The following is an 18,025-nucleotide window of genomic DNA, read 5'->3' on the forward strand; positions in this document are numbered from 1 at the left end:
TAAGAATTTCTTTTGGTTTGTCTCCCTCTCTGATTTTGTTTTATTTTTCCCCTCCCTTCCTCTATGATCCTCTGTTTTGTTATATCCCACATTTAAGATATGAGTGATATCATATGATAATTGTCTTTCTCGGATTGACTTATTTTACTTAGCATAATACCCTCTAGTTCCATCCACATCATTACAAATGGCAAGATTTCTTTTTTCTTTTTCTTTCTTTCTTTTTTTTTTGATGGCTGAGTAGTATTCTGTTCTGTATCACATCTTCATTATCCATTCATCTGTTGATGGACATCTGGGTTCTTTCCATATTGTGGCCATTGTGGACATTCCTGCTATAAGCATTGGGGTGAAGGTGCCCTTTTGGATCACTGCATCTGTATCTTTAGGGTAAATACCTAGTAGTGAAATTGCTGGGCCGTAGGGTAGCTCTATTTTCAACTTTTCGAGGAACCTCCATACTGTTTCCCAGAGTGGCTGCACCAGTTTGCATTCCTCCTAGCAATGCAGGAGGGTTCTCTTTTCTTTGCATCCTTACCAACATTTGACATTTCCTGATGTGTTAATTTTAGCCATTCTGACCAGTGTGAGGTGATATCTCCTTGTGGTTTGATTTGTATTTCCCTGATACCAATGGATGTAGATCTTTTTTTCATGTGTCTGTTGGCTGTTTATATGCCATCTGTGGTGAAATATCTGTTCATGTCTTCTGCCCATTTCTTGACTAGATTATTTGTTTTTTGGGACTTTAGTTTGATAAGTTCTTTATAAATATTGGGCACTAGCCCTTTATTTGATAAAACATTTGCAAATATCTTCTCCCATTGACTGTTTCCTTTGCTGTACAAAAGCTATCTTGATGAAGTCCCAATAGTTCATTCTTGCCTTTGTTTCCCTTGCCTTTGGAGATGTGTCTAGCAGGAAGTTGCTAGCCGAGGTCACAAAGGTTGTTGCCTGTGTTCTCCTCTAGGATTTTGATGGATTTCTGTCTCATATTCAGGTCCTTCATCCATTTTCAGTCTATTTTTGTGTATGCTGTAAGGAAATGGTCCGGTTTCATTCTTTTGCATGTGGCCATCCAATTTTCCCAATACCATTTGTTGAAGAGACTGTCTTTTTTCCATTGGATAGTCTTTCCTACTTTGTTGAAGATTAGTTGACCATAGAGTTGAGGGTCCATTTCTGGGTTCTCTATTCTTTTCCATTGTTCTATGTGTCTGTTTTTGTGGCAGTACCATACTGCCTTGGTGATTACAACTTTGTAATAGAGCTTGAAGTCCAGAATTGTGATGCCACCAGCTTCAGTTTTCTTTTTCAACTGGAGGAAGATAGTGTCTTGAATTAGGGGATCAGGGAAGTTTTTATGAAGGAGGTAATATTTAAAGTGAGTCCTCAAGCTGAACCTGAATTATGATGGGATAATTAAGAAGACGGGGAGGTGGAAGTGAGGGCAGAAAGCAGTGGGAGGAAAACAAAAGGTGTGAAAAGGCAAGGTGTATGTGGTCCTATAGTCTGACAGAAGCAAGGTACAGAAGGAGAGGAGTCACATGAAAAATATGTGGGAAGAAGGTAGGTTTGGGCCTAAGTTGGCAGCTCTTAGATGCCTACATGAGGAATTGGTACTTTTTTGAGTGGAGGAGCAAAGTTATGTTTAAGAAGTCGAATTAGGTTTGTATTTAGGTATATATAAGATAGGTTAAGAGAGATGCTGGAGGCAGGGAGTTGAGGTAGGGAGCTATTCTGACTATCTTTTTTTTTTTAAGATTTATTTTTATTTATTTATGATAGACATAGAAAGAAAAAGAGAGAGAGAGAGGCAGAGACACAGGCAGAGGGAGAAGCAGGCTCCATGCTGGGAGCTCGACGCGGGACTCGATCCTAGGACCCCAGGATCCACCCTGGGCCAAAGGCAGGCGTGAAACCGCTGAGCCACCCAGGGATCCCCTATTCTGATGATCTAAATGAGAAATTGTAAAGATAGAAACAAGGGGAGCTGTACTCTGAGCCTGACACGAAGGAGAAGATGCAAATGATATTATGGATGTCAAACTTGTGCATATTACCTACTGATGGAGGGGAAGAAAAAGGGAGTGAAGTTGATGGTAATATATTGAAATCTTTTCCATCAACAGAAATAGGTAAATCAGGAGGAAGGGCTGTCTTTTATTTGGGATCAGCTAAGGTAAAAAGTTTGGGTTTTAATCCTTAAATCATAGAATGGTAGAATTTATCAAATGCTCTCCCTTGAGATGTTGCCCTGGAAGCCATGGAGATTACACTGAAGGGTGAGTCCATTTCAGAGGATGGATTGTGAGCATGTATAAGGAATTGGAAAGCAGGGTCTACCAGCATACCTGTGGTTCAGAGGTGAGGGAGGAAGGATGACTGTGGAAGGAGATCAAGGAAGAGCAGCCAGCGGGGAGAAAATTGAAGCCTGCAGAGTGATCTAGAAGCCAATGGAAGAGTTTGCATAAGGGGGATACTGAGGAAAATGAAGAATGAGAATGTCTGGATTTATCCATTATGATCTCACTGAAAGCCAGTCAGAAATGCAGGGGTGTGGGATCCCTGGGTGGCGCAGAGGTTTGGCGCCTGCCTTTGGCCCAGGGCGCGGTCCTGGAGACCCGGGATCAAATCCCACGTCGGGCTCCCGGTGCATGGAGCCTGCTTCTCCCTCTGCCTGTGTCTCTGCCTCTCTCTCTCTCTCTGTGTGACTATCATAAATAAATAAAGAAAAGAATATTTGAGGTGAGTGAGGGCAGGAAGATGAAGGCAGTGTGCTTAGCACTCTCACTGCTGCTGCCTTCTGTCCTGCTCCACCATTGGCCATGGCCTGGCCTCAGTTTGAGTTCTTTTCCAGATGTAATTATGGACAGAGGTGGCCCTGGGCAGACTGCTTGACATCCTGGTATAGACTCTGGTATATATTCCAGAACTTTGGTGGAACAACATGGTAGTTGAAAGGGAAAAATAGGACCTAGAACAGGAGACACCTAAATATAATTAAGGCAGGAATGAAGTCAGGAGAAAAAAAATGAGATTGAATTATGACAGAAAAGACCTAACTGATAAAGTTATGACTTTGCAAAGTCCAGAGGGGAAGAGACGAGTTCTGGGTTTGGCTAGGCAAGAACAGGGGATAGTTCTTTCTGAGAATTGAGGGTGAAGGTAAAGATAGAGACATTTTGAAGCAGAATGGAAGGAAATTTGGAGTACTTTAAGTTAGATTTCCTTGATCTTTTCAATAAAATGTGAATGTTCTCTTTAAGAGTGAATAGGTGGGTAAGATGTAGAGCTAAGGCTTTTGAGAGAGTTTAAAATAAGTGCTAAAGGTCAGATGGTGGGGCAGCCTGGGTGGCTCAGCTGTTTAGCACCACCTTCGTCCCAGGGTGGAATCCTGGAGACCTGGGGATCGAGTCCCACATCAGGCTCCCTGTGTGGAGCCTGCTTCTCCCTCTGCCGGTGTCTCTGTGCCCCCCCCTCCCTCTCTCTCGGATAAATAAATAAAATCTTAAAAAAAATAAAGGTCAGATGGTTCAGTGTCAAAGTGAGATGAATAAAAATAGAAGGTTTGTGCAACCTCAAAGGCCGGGTGAGTTTGGATAATCCTGTATTCGTAGTGACCTAGTTTATGGCTTTTTCCTGCAGTGCTGGGCTTAGCCAGTTGAGGTCCAGTAGTGCTGAGGATGAACAGAGCCAGGAACATTGACATATGGTGACTGGGGAACCTGGGTGGTAGGGGTACATTATCAATAGTGTTTTTGGATGGGGTTCATTGTCTCTAGACTGGATCATGGGCACTGATGGCTTCATTCCTCTGTACTCCTAGAGGGTGACCTGTTGGAATTAATATCTTGATGGTAGAGAATGGAGGAGTCCCAAGAAAGAGCTGTGGCCAGAGAGCTGGTGGCCCTAGTGCCCCTAGCACCAGTTTTCCAGCTGTGCCTTCCAGGCTCCTCCTCTCCCATTTCAGGCCTGTCCTATCCCTGACCCCCTGGGTAGAACAGTGATTGTGCCCACTAGAAGCTGTTAGTCTGCTGGTGGTTGGAGGTGGACTTAGTTCTGTTTCTGTACCCCAGTGTCTGATAAAGATGTGCTCAATCATGGCCTTTGCACATCCTTACAGTTGATCTCCTTCAGTTTCTGTTTACTGCTCCTCCCTGAGCTTGGGGTTGCCTGGACCACCCCCCTGCATGTCTGGTTCTGGATCTCCCTAGAGTCTACTCTGCAGAGACTAGAAGCCTCACTATTGACTGAAGTCCTGCCCTTCATGGTCTAAATACCAAGAAGCTGCTTTGGCCTTCTTGCCAAATTGGGCCTCTTCAGGTACTGATGATGGCCCAGGATCTGATTTCTCCTTGTCTCTTTGGACATTGAATGCTGAACTACCCATTATCATCTTGGGGGCCAGTCTAATAGCTGGATCGTCTTCACCAAATCCAACTGGACCCACTTCCTTAAGAATGGGTTGCTGAGACCTCAGTACTCCCTTAGTCAAACCTGCTTAAATGCTAGCATTTAAGATAAGAGAAGTTGGATGTGAAAGGAACCAGAGGGTCAGAGAACCAGGATGGCTGATGGGAAGCAGTAAAATACCAATGTGAAAGTCAGCATGCATCTTAAAGTCTAGAAAGATAGTAAGGAACCAAAAAAAAAAAAAAAAAAAAAAAAAAAAAAAAAAAACAAGGAAAAATAAGACAGTGTGCAAAAAGAGGTGACCAGTAATGCATGCTCCCCACAAAATACCATTTAGCTTAATTTTGAGTTTCACTTTCTTAGGGATTAGGAGTGGGGCAGTGGCTTAAAAATTAATAAATAAATAATGGTGGATTCTGACAAGGAATCCTAAAAATCTTCCATTTGGTCACTGTTCTTCTCAAGATGATGTTTGCCACTGCCCATAATGTGAGAAGTCATGCTTGAAATAACTTTAGTGGAACTAATTTATTCAAACCTGGGCTTCCATGAACATGATAAATTTGTCCAGTTTTTCTTGAGCTGCTCTAAGGTCATGGTAGCTTATCTGCTGGCAGGAGCAGCCACATGCTGTGGCTCTGCAGGTTAGCCTCATGAGCAGGAAAGGGCTGCTTTAGTACGTGCATTGTGTTCATGACTCGAGTCATCTCTTTACTGCCTGCCGTTGCCAGGAAGCATCTTTTGAGGGTGAGGTTGCCTGGAGTTGGTATAAACTCCATCGGCTTGGGAAGTATAGGTACCATGTCTATCTGGGTTATTACTTTAGTATCAGGATGAGGTGCTTTGGACGCATAAATGAGCGTCATTTTTACAAACATTTCCAATGATTCAGTTTGTTGGCTGAATATCTCATTTAGCCTGAATAGTCTTTGTATCCTGTTTCAGGGTTTCTAATCTTTATTAGACTTCTGTTTCTCATAGATCTGGCCTTCACAAAAACTAACAATTTTTTAAATGCATCTTGATGTTACAGAACTATCTTGTACAAATCTAGTTTTCTTTTCATTTCTTAAGAACATCTGGGGGCACCCTAGGTGGGTCAGTCGGTTAAGCATCTGACTCTTGGTTTAGGCTCAGGTCATGATCTCAGGGTTGTGAAATTGAGCCCTGTGTCAGGCTCTGTGCCCAGCAGGGAGTTGCTTGAGCTTTTCTCTCTCCCTCCCTCATTGCCCCTCTCGCCCACTCTCTCTCTCTAAAATAAATAAATAAATCTTTAAAAAAAAGAAAGAAGAAAGAAAGAAAGAAAGAAAGAAAGAAAGAAAGAAAGAAAGAGAAGAATCTGATTTAGTGATGAAGTTGCCACAGCCTTGAATAGGCATCGGGACTCTGGATTTCCATCCCAGATCAGTCTTCTTCTGGGTGATGTTGGGGAAATTTGTGGAATATAGCTTTCTTATCTCCTAAGTGAAACCTCCTTCATCAGGGAGATTGTGGAGAAACCTGTGATAGCACTTTGAAAACCATAGGGCTATACAAACATATGGTGCTATTCTTAGGCTAGAACTGAAACCCTCAGCTTTGCAGAGAGAAATAGAGCAGCACGATAGGTAGTTTTTAAGCTCGGTGTTCTCATCCTCTTTCCTTCCTTTATGAATGTTGTGTGTACATCCTACTGCATCCAAAGTGATTCTGGCACAGTCCTGCTGCCATTTTGAACATTCATACATCCGTTAACCAAATTCATATGCTAAGATTTATCTCATTTAAGCCATCTGAAATTCTGCACGCATCGTACCCCAGTAGGATCGTTTGAGTTGTATTCACAAAAATCTATGCTTCATTTTACTTCAATTTACCCAACATTTAATGAGTGAGCATCAAACATATGCAAGGTATGATATATGGCATATGCATGGCACAGCCCCTGTTCGCGAGGACTGACTTACCATCTGGTGACATGAGAATAAACTTGCTGTAAAATTGCCATTTGAAAAGTAGAAACAATGCTAGTAACTTAATGCAAATTGTGTTGTGGGTGAAATGAATTTTTGTAGAATATTTCATTTGCCCCTCTACTCCCATTCAGTCGCGCTCCGTGACCCTGAGGCCCAACCCAGGCCATGTGCTGGCCCTTCACACCTACCCCCTTTCCAGCATCCACTGTCCTAGCTCCTCTGGCAATGAGGAAAGACCTAATGAAATCAACTACCCATACTCTCGTTCAGTAGGTATTTAGTGAACATCTGCCACATGATGTGCTGGAGAGTTTTGGAGTACTTTGAAGCTAAGAGGAGACAGCTGTGCATGAGCCTAGTTTCACTGTGATGACGAAATTTCACATGCCTGGAAGAGGAATAGGATTGTAGAGGAAATTTGAGAGGGTCAGTGGAGGTGTGTGCTAATTTCCTGTAGCTTTGCAGTGACCCCTTCTGTATGGTAAACTGATTCTTTTTGTCTTGATTAAGGTTTGGATAACTGAAGGGTAGGTTATTCAGAATTAACCTAATACTGATTTTGGATTTTTAAAAAGAGTTTGGTATGACAAGGAGTGCATCAGATAATTGGGGGGTTTATTTCAAACAGAACAATGAGACTTGCTCATAAAGATTTGTCTCATCCTTTCCTATAACTAATTGCTAGAAATGTCTCTTTCAGTCTACTATAAAATTGGCTTTTACTCAACTGTCCGTGTTTTATATGTATATATATATATATTTTTTTCCTACATGAGAAGCCAGGGTTGGGCCATTAGGTACTGCTGGATAAGCTGGTGTAACTCAGTTGCCCCCAGGTAATCAAGAGTTGTCTTCACCTCACTGGGAGATGCTCATCCCCAGTGGTGGCCATCAATAAACAATCCACACATCGCTAAGGGTTCATTAAATTCTCTGTGGTATCTGGTAAGTAGCAGCAGTTGTATTTGTGAGAGACCACAGCAGGTCAGACCTTATGTTCAAAGTAAGGTTGAGGCAGGACATCACTGTCTCTTCTCAGTTTTGTGCTTTCCCATGGAGTCCTCACAGGCAAGCTCCATAGCACAGAGAATGTCCATCTGATTGATGCCAGCACAGTAGCTCACAAATAGGAGATTTAAATGCTCAGCCATGTGCCTCTAAACAGGGCATTTGGTTTGCCCACTTCTTGCCCCACTGGATCATTCCATTACTTAGGCAAAGTATAACTACAGCTTCAATTACCTTGCTTGGAAAATAAGAGGCGCCTCAGAACATTTGTTTTTTCAAGACCACTTAAAGCGTTGATTAACAAAGAGACCAGCAGGGACCAAATGAATACTTAGTTCAGAATAGCACTAGGAATACTGCAAGCAGCACAAAGCAAGTGAAAGTACTTAATCAGAGCGCGTAAAACTTGACCTTTCCTGGGCACTGTGACATCTTGTACAGAAATGCAGTACAATCCAGCGGGCACAGACTTCTTCCAGGTAGCCCGGTGCCCTTGGATCGCTAAAGTCCTGATGCGGGAGGAGAGTTGATGTCCTGGACCTCTCTGTCTTGCATTCCACACACACCTACAGAGAGCTTCTAGGTAGTATTAGGCTCTGTAACTACTAAGACTTGATTAAGATACAAATTCTTCTTTTAAACTTGGAAGAATGTTTGGGGATAGGTAGTATAAACTTCTTTTTGAGTTTTGTTCCATTTGGCAAAGCAGCCTGTGTGATTGAATCAGGACAGGATCTTGAAGTGGACAGTGAGTTCCCTGATCCCTCCCCACACTCTGCCTGCCTCTTCAGGTTTGTGGGGATGATGATGCTCTGAGGTTGCCCTAGCCGGATAACCCCAAGTATGTTCTCCTAAGTTTGCACTTTAGCGGTATCTGGGGCTTGTCCTGTGGAGGTGCAACCTGGTGTGAAGGTGTATGCGAACGTGTGTTCTTGACAGTGATGGGTTATGCCTCTGCGGATGGGAGCAATTCATGTCGGAAAGCAATGAGTGGGACGGTGTAGACACTTCAGTAGCCTCCTTCCTGCAGTAGAGTTTGGCTCTTGAAGACTGTGAACTGATTCATTCTCCCTTTACAATGGGGTAAACAGAATAATTTGAGGGACTCCTTCTCAGCCCTTTTTCCCCAGTTTATTTTTATCTCCTCCAACTTACAAATTAAAACCCTGGACTGCTTAGCATTTGAATCCTGGATGCTCTTCCCCTCTCTGATTCCCCTCGTTCCCTGGGTGGTTGCATCTGGTCTCACATGTGTATACAGCCCTATATCGGGTCTCTGCTCTTGACTTTTATCTATAACCTTCACCTTCCTCCAGAACTTCAGACTTTGATATCTGCTTCCTTACTATCCAGGAGGTTTTCTAATTTAACACGTCCCAAACCAAACTTATAATATCCTCATCCCCATAAAATCTGCTTTTCTCCCCTCTTGATCAGCCAGTCATAGGTAGTAATATTATGTTTTTCATTTCCCAGAGCAGGAACCTGGGTCACCGGTGACTCACATCTTATTGACCTCTGAATTTTCATATCCTAATGCCCGCAAGCCCTATTGGCTCTGCTTTCAGAAGCTACCCAGTATCCACCCTCTGCTCTCCCCCTCCCTCCACCAGCACTCCAGTCTCAGGTGCCACTGTTTGTCCCTGGGATCATTACATCAGCTTCCTAACTGGGGTCCCTGCTGGTACCCTTGCTCCTGCTGCCCTTCACACAGCACCCAGAGCGGTCTTCTCTTCACAGCCATCCTGACTGCTTCCCTCTTACAGGCTGAAAGCAGAAGTTCTGATGGGACTGAAGAGGCAGGCCTTCTGTGATCTGGTGCCCATTGCTCTCTGACCTTCCCTCCTGGCAGGCTTCCCTTCCCTCCTCTCCAGGCCATCCTTGCATTTTTTTTTTTTTTTTAAGATTTCATTTATTTATTCATGAGAGACACAGAGAGAGAGAGGCAGAGACACAGGCAGAGGGAGAAGCAGGCTCCATGTAGGGAGCCCGATGTGGGACTCCATCCCGGGTCTCCAGGATCAGGCCCTGGGCTGAAGGTGGTGCTAAACTGCTGAGCCACCAGGGCTGTCCCCCCTCCCCCCATTCCTTGCATTCTTGCTCTTCAGTCACACCCTGGATGCAAGCTTTGCCTCAGGGCTTTTGCATGTACTGCTCCCTCTGTCTTCCAGCTTCCGGTGGTACTTTGCTTGATTAGGCCTTTATAAATTCAGATCTCTGGTAAAATGTCACCTCTTTAAGGTGGCCTTCCTGAATCTGCCAGTATAAAATAACACAATAATAACGTTCTCCTCCTAGAGTTACTTCTGCCCTCTTTATTTTTTCCCCCCTATAGCACGTATTACTGTAAGACTTAACCAGAGTGCCACTGGGGGCTGGGGGTGGAGTGGGGGAAAGCGCAGGTAACCATTGCTCATGGATGCCAGTGGCAATCCCAAGGAGTAGGGAGCAGGAAAGGGAGAAAGGAGGCCTTGACAAAGGAAGGACAAGCACTAGAAAGAAGAGCTGTACTTCCTTGTGCTGCCTCTTTGCTGCTCCTGTCAAAGTTCCCTCAGTTTGACACACTTGCTAGGGTAATCTCTTCTGTGGAGAACCGTTTTCACAACACAGCTACCAGCCAAGATTAACCCTGATTCCTTTGAAAAGAATTGAAGAAAGCCTTGAAATTTACCAACTAGCATTCATGGGTTGGATTTTCAGTCTTACATGGGTGAGCAACTTCCTGACTCCTGTTGTTACACAAGCTTCTCTGTCCCTGCTGTCAGTCACCCACTTACGGCCCTGACCCTTAGCGGTATCTTCTTCATTAAGAATTACTAGCACTTTGTACAAATGAGGATGTTTAAAATATATTAGCAGTTAGTGAAGGCTTCTCTAATGCCCGTATACGAAGAACAAGATGGCAGGCCATTAACGTCAGGCGTCCGGCAGGCAGTGGAGCATGTTTGGCTATGCAGAAAAAGTAAGTGGCTGTAAGACCTATTCCCTACTGAGAGCAAGTTCTTTGAAGACTGTTTTATTTGTGAATCTTCATGTGCTTGCACACATGAAGACAACCTTATCGTTTTTTTTTAACATGCCATGTAGAGCAAGTGTAGTATATAATTATGGACCATGAAATATGTTCATGGGCTTGGTTTGTGGTATTTCCAACTGAGAAGTAGAAGCTGTTCTAAAATGGAACAATTTTCACTGGCCCTAAAAATAGAGATCAACTTCTCCACCCCCTAGACCCCACTTTCTTGCCAGTTCTCACCATCCCTGGCCAAGGCTACAGAACAGGATTCAAGCCAGCTCCCTGGGCAGAGCTCGTTAACAACCAGTATTGCTATTTCTGATGCCTTTTTTTTTTTTTTAGACACAAAAACTCAAATCTGTGAAAAGATTGATGAAACCCGTGGGGAATGGTAATGTTTCAAGTGCCTTTTTACATATATGGTCCATACCTAAGTAATTTTAACCTGTTTTTATCCATATACTTTTTGGATTCTTCTTCAAAAAGGTCATTGTTGTGTTCATCACAGTGCCTAGGCCCTTGAGTTCATTCTGACTGAGACCAGATGGGATGTGGCTCTGCCTGCTGGAAACCAGGGTGAGCTGGGTGGGAGGTGGGGGTTGGCTTTTGAGCAGGTTTATTGAGTGCTCTCAACCCTCATAAAGAATTAAACTGGCTATGTTAACCTCAGAAGGCAACCACATAGACCCATATTTCACTAGGAACACTAGAGAGCTAGATTTCGTATAATTCAGGACTATTTTGAACACCCCTCCCCTCAATTACACTTATAAACCTAATAGCAGATATCTAACTTATAGAATTTAGGAACATCGGGCATTTCTCCTTGAACACAATTTAGAGGAAAAGGCTAAATGGGCAGTGGTGAAATAACTAGTGATGTCTGGTGTGAAGTTGCCTAGCTTTAGGAAGCCTATGCCAATTATTTTTCTTAAAATTAATTTCAAAGGTAGACCTCTTAGACTTTCTCTGTCTTCTGTGTGATGGCTAAATGATGCCCTTGAAACTTGGCATACAAAATAGAGAAAGTCTAAATTTTGCTTTTAAAACATTTTAGGTTGTTGTATATTATCAGAAGACTTACATGAGCTCTTCAGGTTAATACCAGGTTAAGTTTCCGAGTTGCTGGGGCTTCCACATATGTATCAGGAATGCTATTCATTTACCCTATGGAGTGTTGAAGAAAAGGATCTAATATGCAGAGGCAAACCTAGGTTTTGTGGGCCTAAAATGTAAAATTTTGAGGACATCTTAAAGGAAAACAAAAGATTAGGTACAGTGAAATATTTAGAATAGGAAAAGAGATCACAGCAAAGTATATATTTTTAAAAAGTGAAAAATACCATTATCATACAATATCCAGGAAAAGTATGTAATATTTCAATTAAATGTCTCCATTGTCTGTTGTTGGAAAAAATACTTTTGGCTGCATGGTCTTTGATCACTTCATATAAGAGTGATTTTTATAATATTTTCCTTTTATTTATTTATTTTTAAGAAAGAACACTAGTGAGGGGAGGGTAGAGGAAAATGGAGAGAGAATCTCAAAACAGGCTCCATGCCTAGTGTGGAGCCCATTGAAGGGCTTGATCTCATGACCCTGAGATCATGACCTGAGCTAAAATCAAGTGTTGGTTGCTTAACTAACTGAGCCACCCAGGCGCTCTGATTTTTGTAATATTTTCCATGGAGAAATTAGAAAGATAATTGTTTTCCCCCTCTTAAGATTGATTGGACTTTGCTTTTTATTGCTAGTTTAGGAAAATTTTATGGTTTATTAATAATGTCATATACATTTTTCAGCATTGCTGTCAAATTGGGAAACTCAATCAAGTTTCTTTCATTGTAAATATCTTTCTGTAAGATTTGGAAGACTTTTCTGTAGACTGATTTCTGGCTCTGAACGTTTATTTCAAGCCTTGTTTTCTCCTCCTCCATTCTATTTCCTTTTTGGTCCTGGGCAGTTTATTTTGCCATCCCTGTATCTTTGGGTCATGACACAGGGGGAATTAGGACAGGAGCATTCCTAGAAGCCATTTCTCCACCAGGACAGGTAGCAATAACTTACCTCGTGTAGAAACCCCTAAGTGGGGGCACCTGGATGGCTCAGTCAGTTTAGCATCTACCTTCAGCTCCGGTCATGATCCTGGAGTCCTGGGATCGAGTCCTGCATCAGGCTCCCTGCTCATGCACTCCCTCTCACTCTTTCTTTTTTCTTTTCTTTTTTTAAATTTTTATTTATTTATGATTGCACAGAGAGAGAGAGAGAGAGAGAGAGAGAGAGAGGCAGAGACACATAGGCAGAGGGAGAAGCAGGCTCCATGCAGGAGCCCGACGTGGGATTCGATCCCGGGTCTCCAGGACCGCGCCCTGGGCCAAAGGCAGGCGCTAAACCGCTGCACCACCCAGGGATCCCCTTCTCACTCTTTCTTAAATAAAGTCTTAATGAAAAAAAAAAAGAAACACGTAAGTGTATCCTACTAAAGCTCAATCTACTCCCAACTCAACTGTTCCTTAGCAGTGTTCCAAATGTCCATAGATGTTACCACACCCCCTGGCAGGGTGTACGTGCATATGTCTGACAGGGTATATGGAGGAGGAAAACTTGGAGGAGAGAGGAATAGAGGGAAACAATCTTAATGGTAGTTGTAATACATCTCATCTGTGCAGATTTTACAGAGATGTAACTCTGAACGAACACATTGCTAGAGCTCCTCCCAAGTTGTTGGAAGAGGCCCATGCAAGTGAGAGTCCTAAAGCTCACGCTTTCTTACAGTCACAGTAAATCTGCCTTAGCTAATACATATTGATGATTCATCAAATCCATCACCAAGAGTGCTCTCCAGAGAAAGAGTGTGTGGCACTTCCTCTCACCAACTCCTATCCCCAGGGTCACATTCGGTTCTCATCATTTAACGTGTGATTGAAAGTCCCCTTGTGCTTAATTGAGGCTCTCCCCCCACCTCCCCATTAGTACTATCCTCCTCCTTGCTAAAAAGCAACCAGGATAGAAAGCTGTTATTTATTTATTTTTAAGTGAGGATATGCAAGTGGTAGGCTGATTCCGGGCACAAGATGGGAGTTAACACCCATTCATTCCCTTGGATTATCTCCGATGATCCATTACCATAAACAGCACTATTAAATTTTCCTTGCACATTAGCTTTGCTGGTGATTTTTATTTTATACTCAACATGGGGTATGCATATCTGTCAGTTGGAATGCTATTAGGAGTCTTGTCTGCTAAATGCTTTCTCATAGTAATGGCATTGTCAAGCTAAGAGAGTGGCAGTTTCATTTTGTGCAGAAATAGCCTGTCATGTATGCCCCAGCTGTTTTCATTCCACTGCAGGAATTATGAAGATCTTGGCCAGTGAATGTATACATGTACTTATGTCGATCCGGATTGCCTGATTTGCACCTTTCTGTTATACTAATTAATATAGGTAGGCTCCAGAAAGGTTTAATGATTTATGCTAGTGATTGGAAGTTGACAACTTTAGGAATTGTGGGAGAATTAGCATCATTTTCTTATGTATTAGTCATATAATGTTGTAATTTAATAGCAACAATACCTAAAAAAGTTAGTTCACGCTGCTATTAATTCATAAGGTATCTTTGAAGGCTGATATTTTAAAAAGTCCTGGGTAATAGGGTAGAATGTTGCTACTATTCAGATTTCCAAAGAAAATGTGCTCATAAAATACCAAAGAACAAGAAAAGCTTTGAATGGAATAGTATCCTGGGCAGCCCCAGTGGCTCAGCGGTTTAGCGCCACCTTCAGCCTGGGGTGTGATCCTGGAGACCCGGGATCCAGTCCCACGTTGGGTTCCCTGAATGGAGCCTGCTTCTCCCTCTGCCTCTCTCTCTCTCTCTCTCTCTCTCTCTCTGCCATGAATAAATAAATAAAATCTTAAAAAAAAAATGAATGGAATAGTATCCTACATCCCATTTAAACACCTAGGATGAAAAGTAATAGATACATTGTGGATGCCTGCAATATTATGTCAATTATTGTGTACTCTGGAACAGAGTTAATTTTCCACTTAAATCAAGAACTAAACCTAGGAGTTATTTTTGTAGTGTTTTTTTACAAGTTCCAATTACCTAACCTCCTGTTTTTATGCTTTTGCTATTTTAATGTTATTTTATATTGTAGTAGGTCTGAAAGATTGGCTTTGTTTGTGTATTTGAAGGTCAAGGGATTTAGAAGCACCCAGAAATCAGCACTAAAGATAAAGGTGATTAACTTAGGAATTCAAGGCAAGCAAATCCGTGTAATGCTTCCCAGGTAGTCCGTGCAGCCCACCACGGGAAAACCACTGAATTTGCTACTTTTTCAGGTCAGCTTTGATGGGATGGGTTTAGTATTTATCACATGCTTGTTCTGTTTCCTGTACTCTATTAATTGATAGTGCTAAATTAATTCCTTGAATCATCACAACTTTTTAAGTTAGAATTTAGTATTCTGGCCGTTTTCCCGATGAGGAAGTAGGCTCAAGGAGAGGCAGTGACTTGCCCAGGATCCCACAGCTAATGAGCGGCAGAGCTGGCACTGAACCCAAGTCTGTCTGGCTCCAGTGTGTAATCTATTACTAGTTTACTCCATCACCTCTCCTATAGGATTTTCTAAGCTGGAGTTAACGAGGCTTGAGTCAGATTTGGGTCGTATGTAGGTCAGTTCTGAGGAGTGTAGATTTTGATCAAGAACTGGTCCTTGGTAGAGATGAGAATAGTTGGAGTAATGAATTACTATTGGACAGAGCACAGTGGGAGAGTTGGTTGATGCTGTGTGTGGTTAGGCAAAGCACAGGATTTGATCCAGATGGCTAGGCTATAATGGAGAGGAGCAGACAGGCATCACTGGCTAGGCTGGTAGGGCTGAGATGCCAAAAAGGCAAGAGCACTAACTGGAGTGTGGGAGGCTTTGTATATGAGCCAGAGCTGCTCCCTGCCATATTTTGTGCAGTCTTTTGCTTCTGAGCCACAAACATTACACAGCAGGTATCAGAGGTATGTGGGTGAGTTTCAGGGCAGATGCTGAAGATTGCCTTATAAAGAAGCAATCCAGGGATATCAAGTCCTTTGGTTTCTTCCCTCTCCCTTTTAGGCTGTTCCCAATCCATCATTCTATCCCCAGAGTTTGTACTGATTAGGAGGTCTCTGTTGCTAGAGCTCTCCGTGCTAATGGGAGATTAGGAACAGAGATATGGGCAGGCATTTCCTGTGTGTCTGGGAAGGAGAGGAGCCTCATCTTCCGTGAAGGGCTGGGCTGCTTCAGGTACAGCATAAAGGGGCAGAAATCTATCAGATCTTGGCTTTTCTGTCGGTGGCAGGCCCTACCTGGCGTGTTCCTTGCTGTCTGGCAAATGACAGCATTGATGAGGTGAAGGGTAGATTCAGGTTTGTACCATTTGGATTTGTAAGCTTCCCTCCAGGCTTCTTCTAGTTTCTGCCTACAGCAAGAACCTTAGCAGAAAGCTATGAGGCATGGGGGTAGGGACCAGTTGGTGGCATTCATTTCCAAACAGGTTAGCTCGCTGGGTTATAAGACTAAGATAGTTTGGGGCTTTGGACATAATTTAATATGACAAATTGACCACTTTGCTTTTTCCTTTTCTCTCTCTCTTCCAAAAATACTACCAAACAATAGTAAGCTCATTAAGTGGTATTGATCCCCAAGGCTAAAGAAAATGGGCCTCAGTGGGTAATAGACTTTAATAAGGATTAGCAAGGTAAAACACAGCAAGAGGAGTGGTGACCAACTTATCAAAACAAAGGAAACTACCACCTACCATCTGGTGGAGGGGTATACTGTCCAAAAGCGAGTAGATTCAACTAATACAGCCTCTAATGGCTGTAGAAGTAGCGAGTACCACAGAAGGTGGCAATGAGATAGGTTCAAAGCTGCCAAAATATATTTATTCAGAAAGTTCTTAAGGAACAGGGGTGTTTGGGATCCTTGGCTATCTCTCCACCTCTCCTCACCAGCCTCCCATCCCTTTTGCTTGGAACTTAACTGGGAAGCTCCACACAGAGGGATATAACATACAGAGCAGAGGGCAAAGCTGAGTCACAGGACCAACAATGAGGAGACTCAGTAAATCTGCAAGGTACGTACTCTTGAGGCAGGAGAGTAGAAAACGAGTGTCTTGAGAAATAGAATGACTCCTGGATGAAAAAATTTCCAGATCTTTATATCTGAGAGCTTCTTAAACAAACAACTTCTGTTTGGCTGATTGCCCTTCATCGAAGGCTCCAAGGCAAAGTACCCGGCCCATACATTTCAACCATCCACAGAGATTTTTAGTGCCTCAACTTGTAAATATGAATATGCAGACAAAGATTACAGAGCATTAGAGGAAAGCTTTCATTGTGGGAGAAAACACTGCTAGGAACAAATTGAAAAAAAAAAGGAAATAAAGAAAATTGAGATAAGAAAATGTCAAAATAACCATATTTGATATTCCTAAAGAGATTTTGAGGGTACTGCATTTATGAATTAAAAGAATGCTATGAAAAAGGAACAATTAAGGAACAGACAAGAGGTCTTATAAATATATACTTAGCCAAAATAGATCTAAAGGAAGATTTAGAAGATAACTCTCTAGAAAGTAAATAAAAAGAAAAGTGTGGGAAAGAGGAGATCCATTTGAGAAGGTCAAATCCAATATTCTAGAAAGGCACCATAAAAAAGAGGGCAGGAAATCAACAAAGAAGCATTTTTTTTAATAAAAAAAAAGCTAAAGACCTATGTTTTTTGAACACATCTCCTCTTTCTTGGAAAGTTACTAGAGGATGTTCTTCAGCAAAATGAATGGATAAGTCAAGGAAGAGGAAGACCTAGCTTCCTCTTCCAGAAAGAACAATGCTGGGGAAAGGAGAAGGGAAGTCCCAAGATAGCAGCTGTGTTGCAGAGCTGGTTCTAGAAGGAGGGTGACTGGGAGGTAATTGTGAAGGACTCCAGGAAAAAAAAAAAAAAGAGTTGACAGTGTCTGATGTTTGTTATTAGAGGGGGGAGATCTCTTGTCAGGCATATGGCGGGTCTGATGGCAAATAGAAGTGAATGAATTGAAAACTATAGAAAAACCGGCCATTATTATCTGTATAAGTAAAACATAAAGTTAATGAAACATGATCAGAGGAGGTAATACTAAGTTTTCATTTAAATGTTTTTGCTTAGACTTATCAATCAAATCAGTCGATAAGTCTAAAATAACTCTCCTGTATTTCAGTAAGCTCTGTAAATTACCCCAACCCTTGAGGATAACTCGGGAAATATCTCTGTGTGTTTTTTCCTCCTTGTTCCTTATCCCCACTCTACTCCATCATTGCTTATTTATTCTATATTTTTATTCTGTCATTTTGCTTAACATATATTAGGCAGGGCTCTACAAAGAAATAGAATCAAAGAGCGTGTGTGTGTGTGTGTGTGTGTGTGTGTGTGTGTTCTATCTATGCACAAACACAGAAAAAGAAATATAGGTATTTAAGGAACATTTAGGGAGAGGTGGCAAGTCTGCAGTTTATAGGGCTGATCAAGGAGGCTGGAAGTTTCGGTAATGTTGTGAGTTCAAGTTTGAAACGTGGGCAGGGTAGCAGGCTGTAAACTCGGGCAAAGTTTAGGTTG

The 18,025-nt window shown here is 42.3% G+C and overlaps 1 protein-coding gene across 7 annotated transcripts in view; it reads left to right on the forward strand.

Annotated features, from left to right (window-relative positions):
• Nucleotides 1–18,025, forward strand: part of CCDC85A (coiled-coil domain containing 85A) — a 192,258-nt gene that overhangs the window by 69,693 nt on the left and 104,540 nt on the right. The gene's annotated exons all lie outside the window — the stretch shown is intronic.

Source organism: Vulpes lagopus, chromosome 5, assembly GCF_018345385.1.
Source record: "Vulpes lagopus strain Blue_001 chromosome 5, ASM1834538v1, whole genome shotgun sequence".
In the NCBI taxonomy this organism is placed as follows: Eukaryota; Metazoa; Chordata; class Mammalia; order Carnivora; family Canidae; genus Vulpes; species Vulpes lagopus.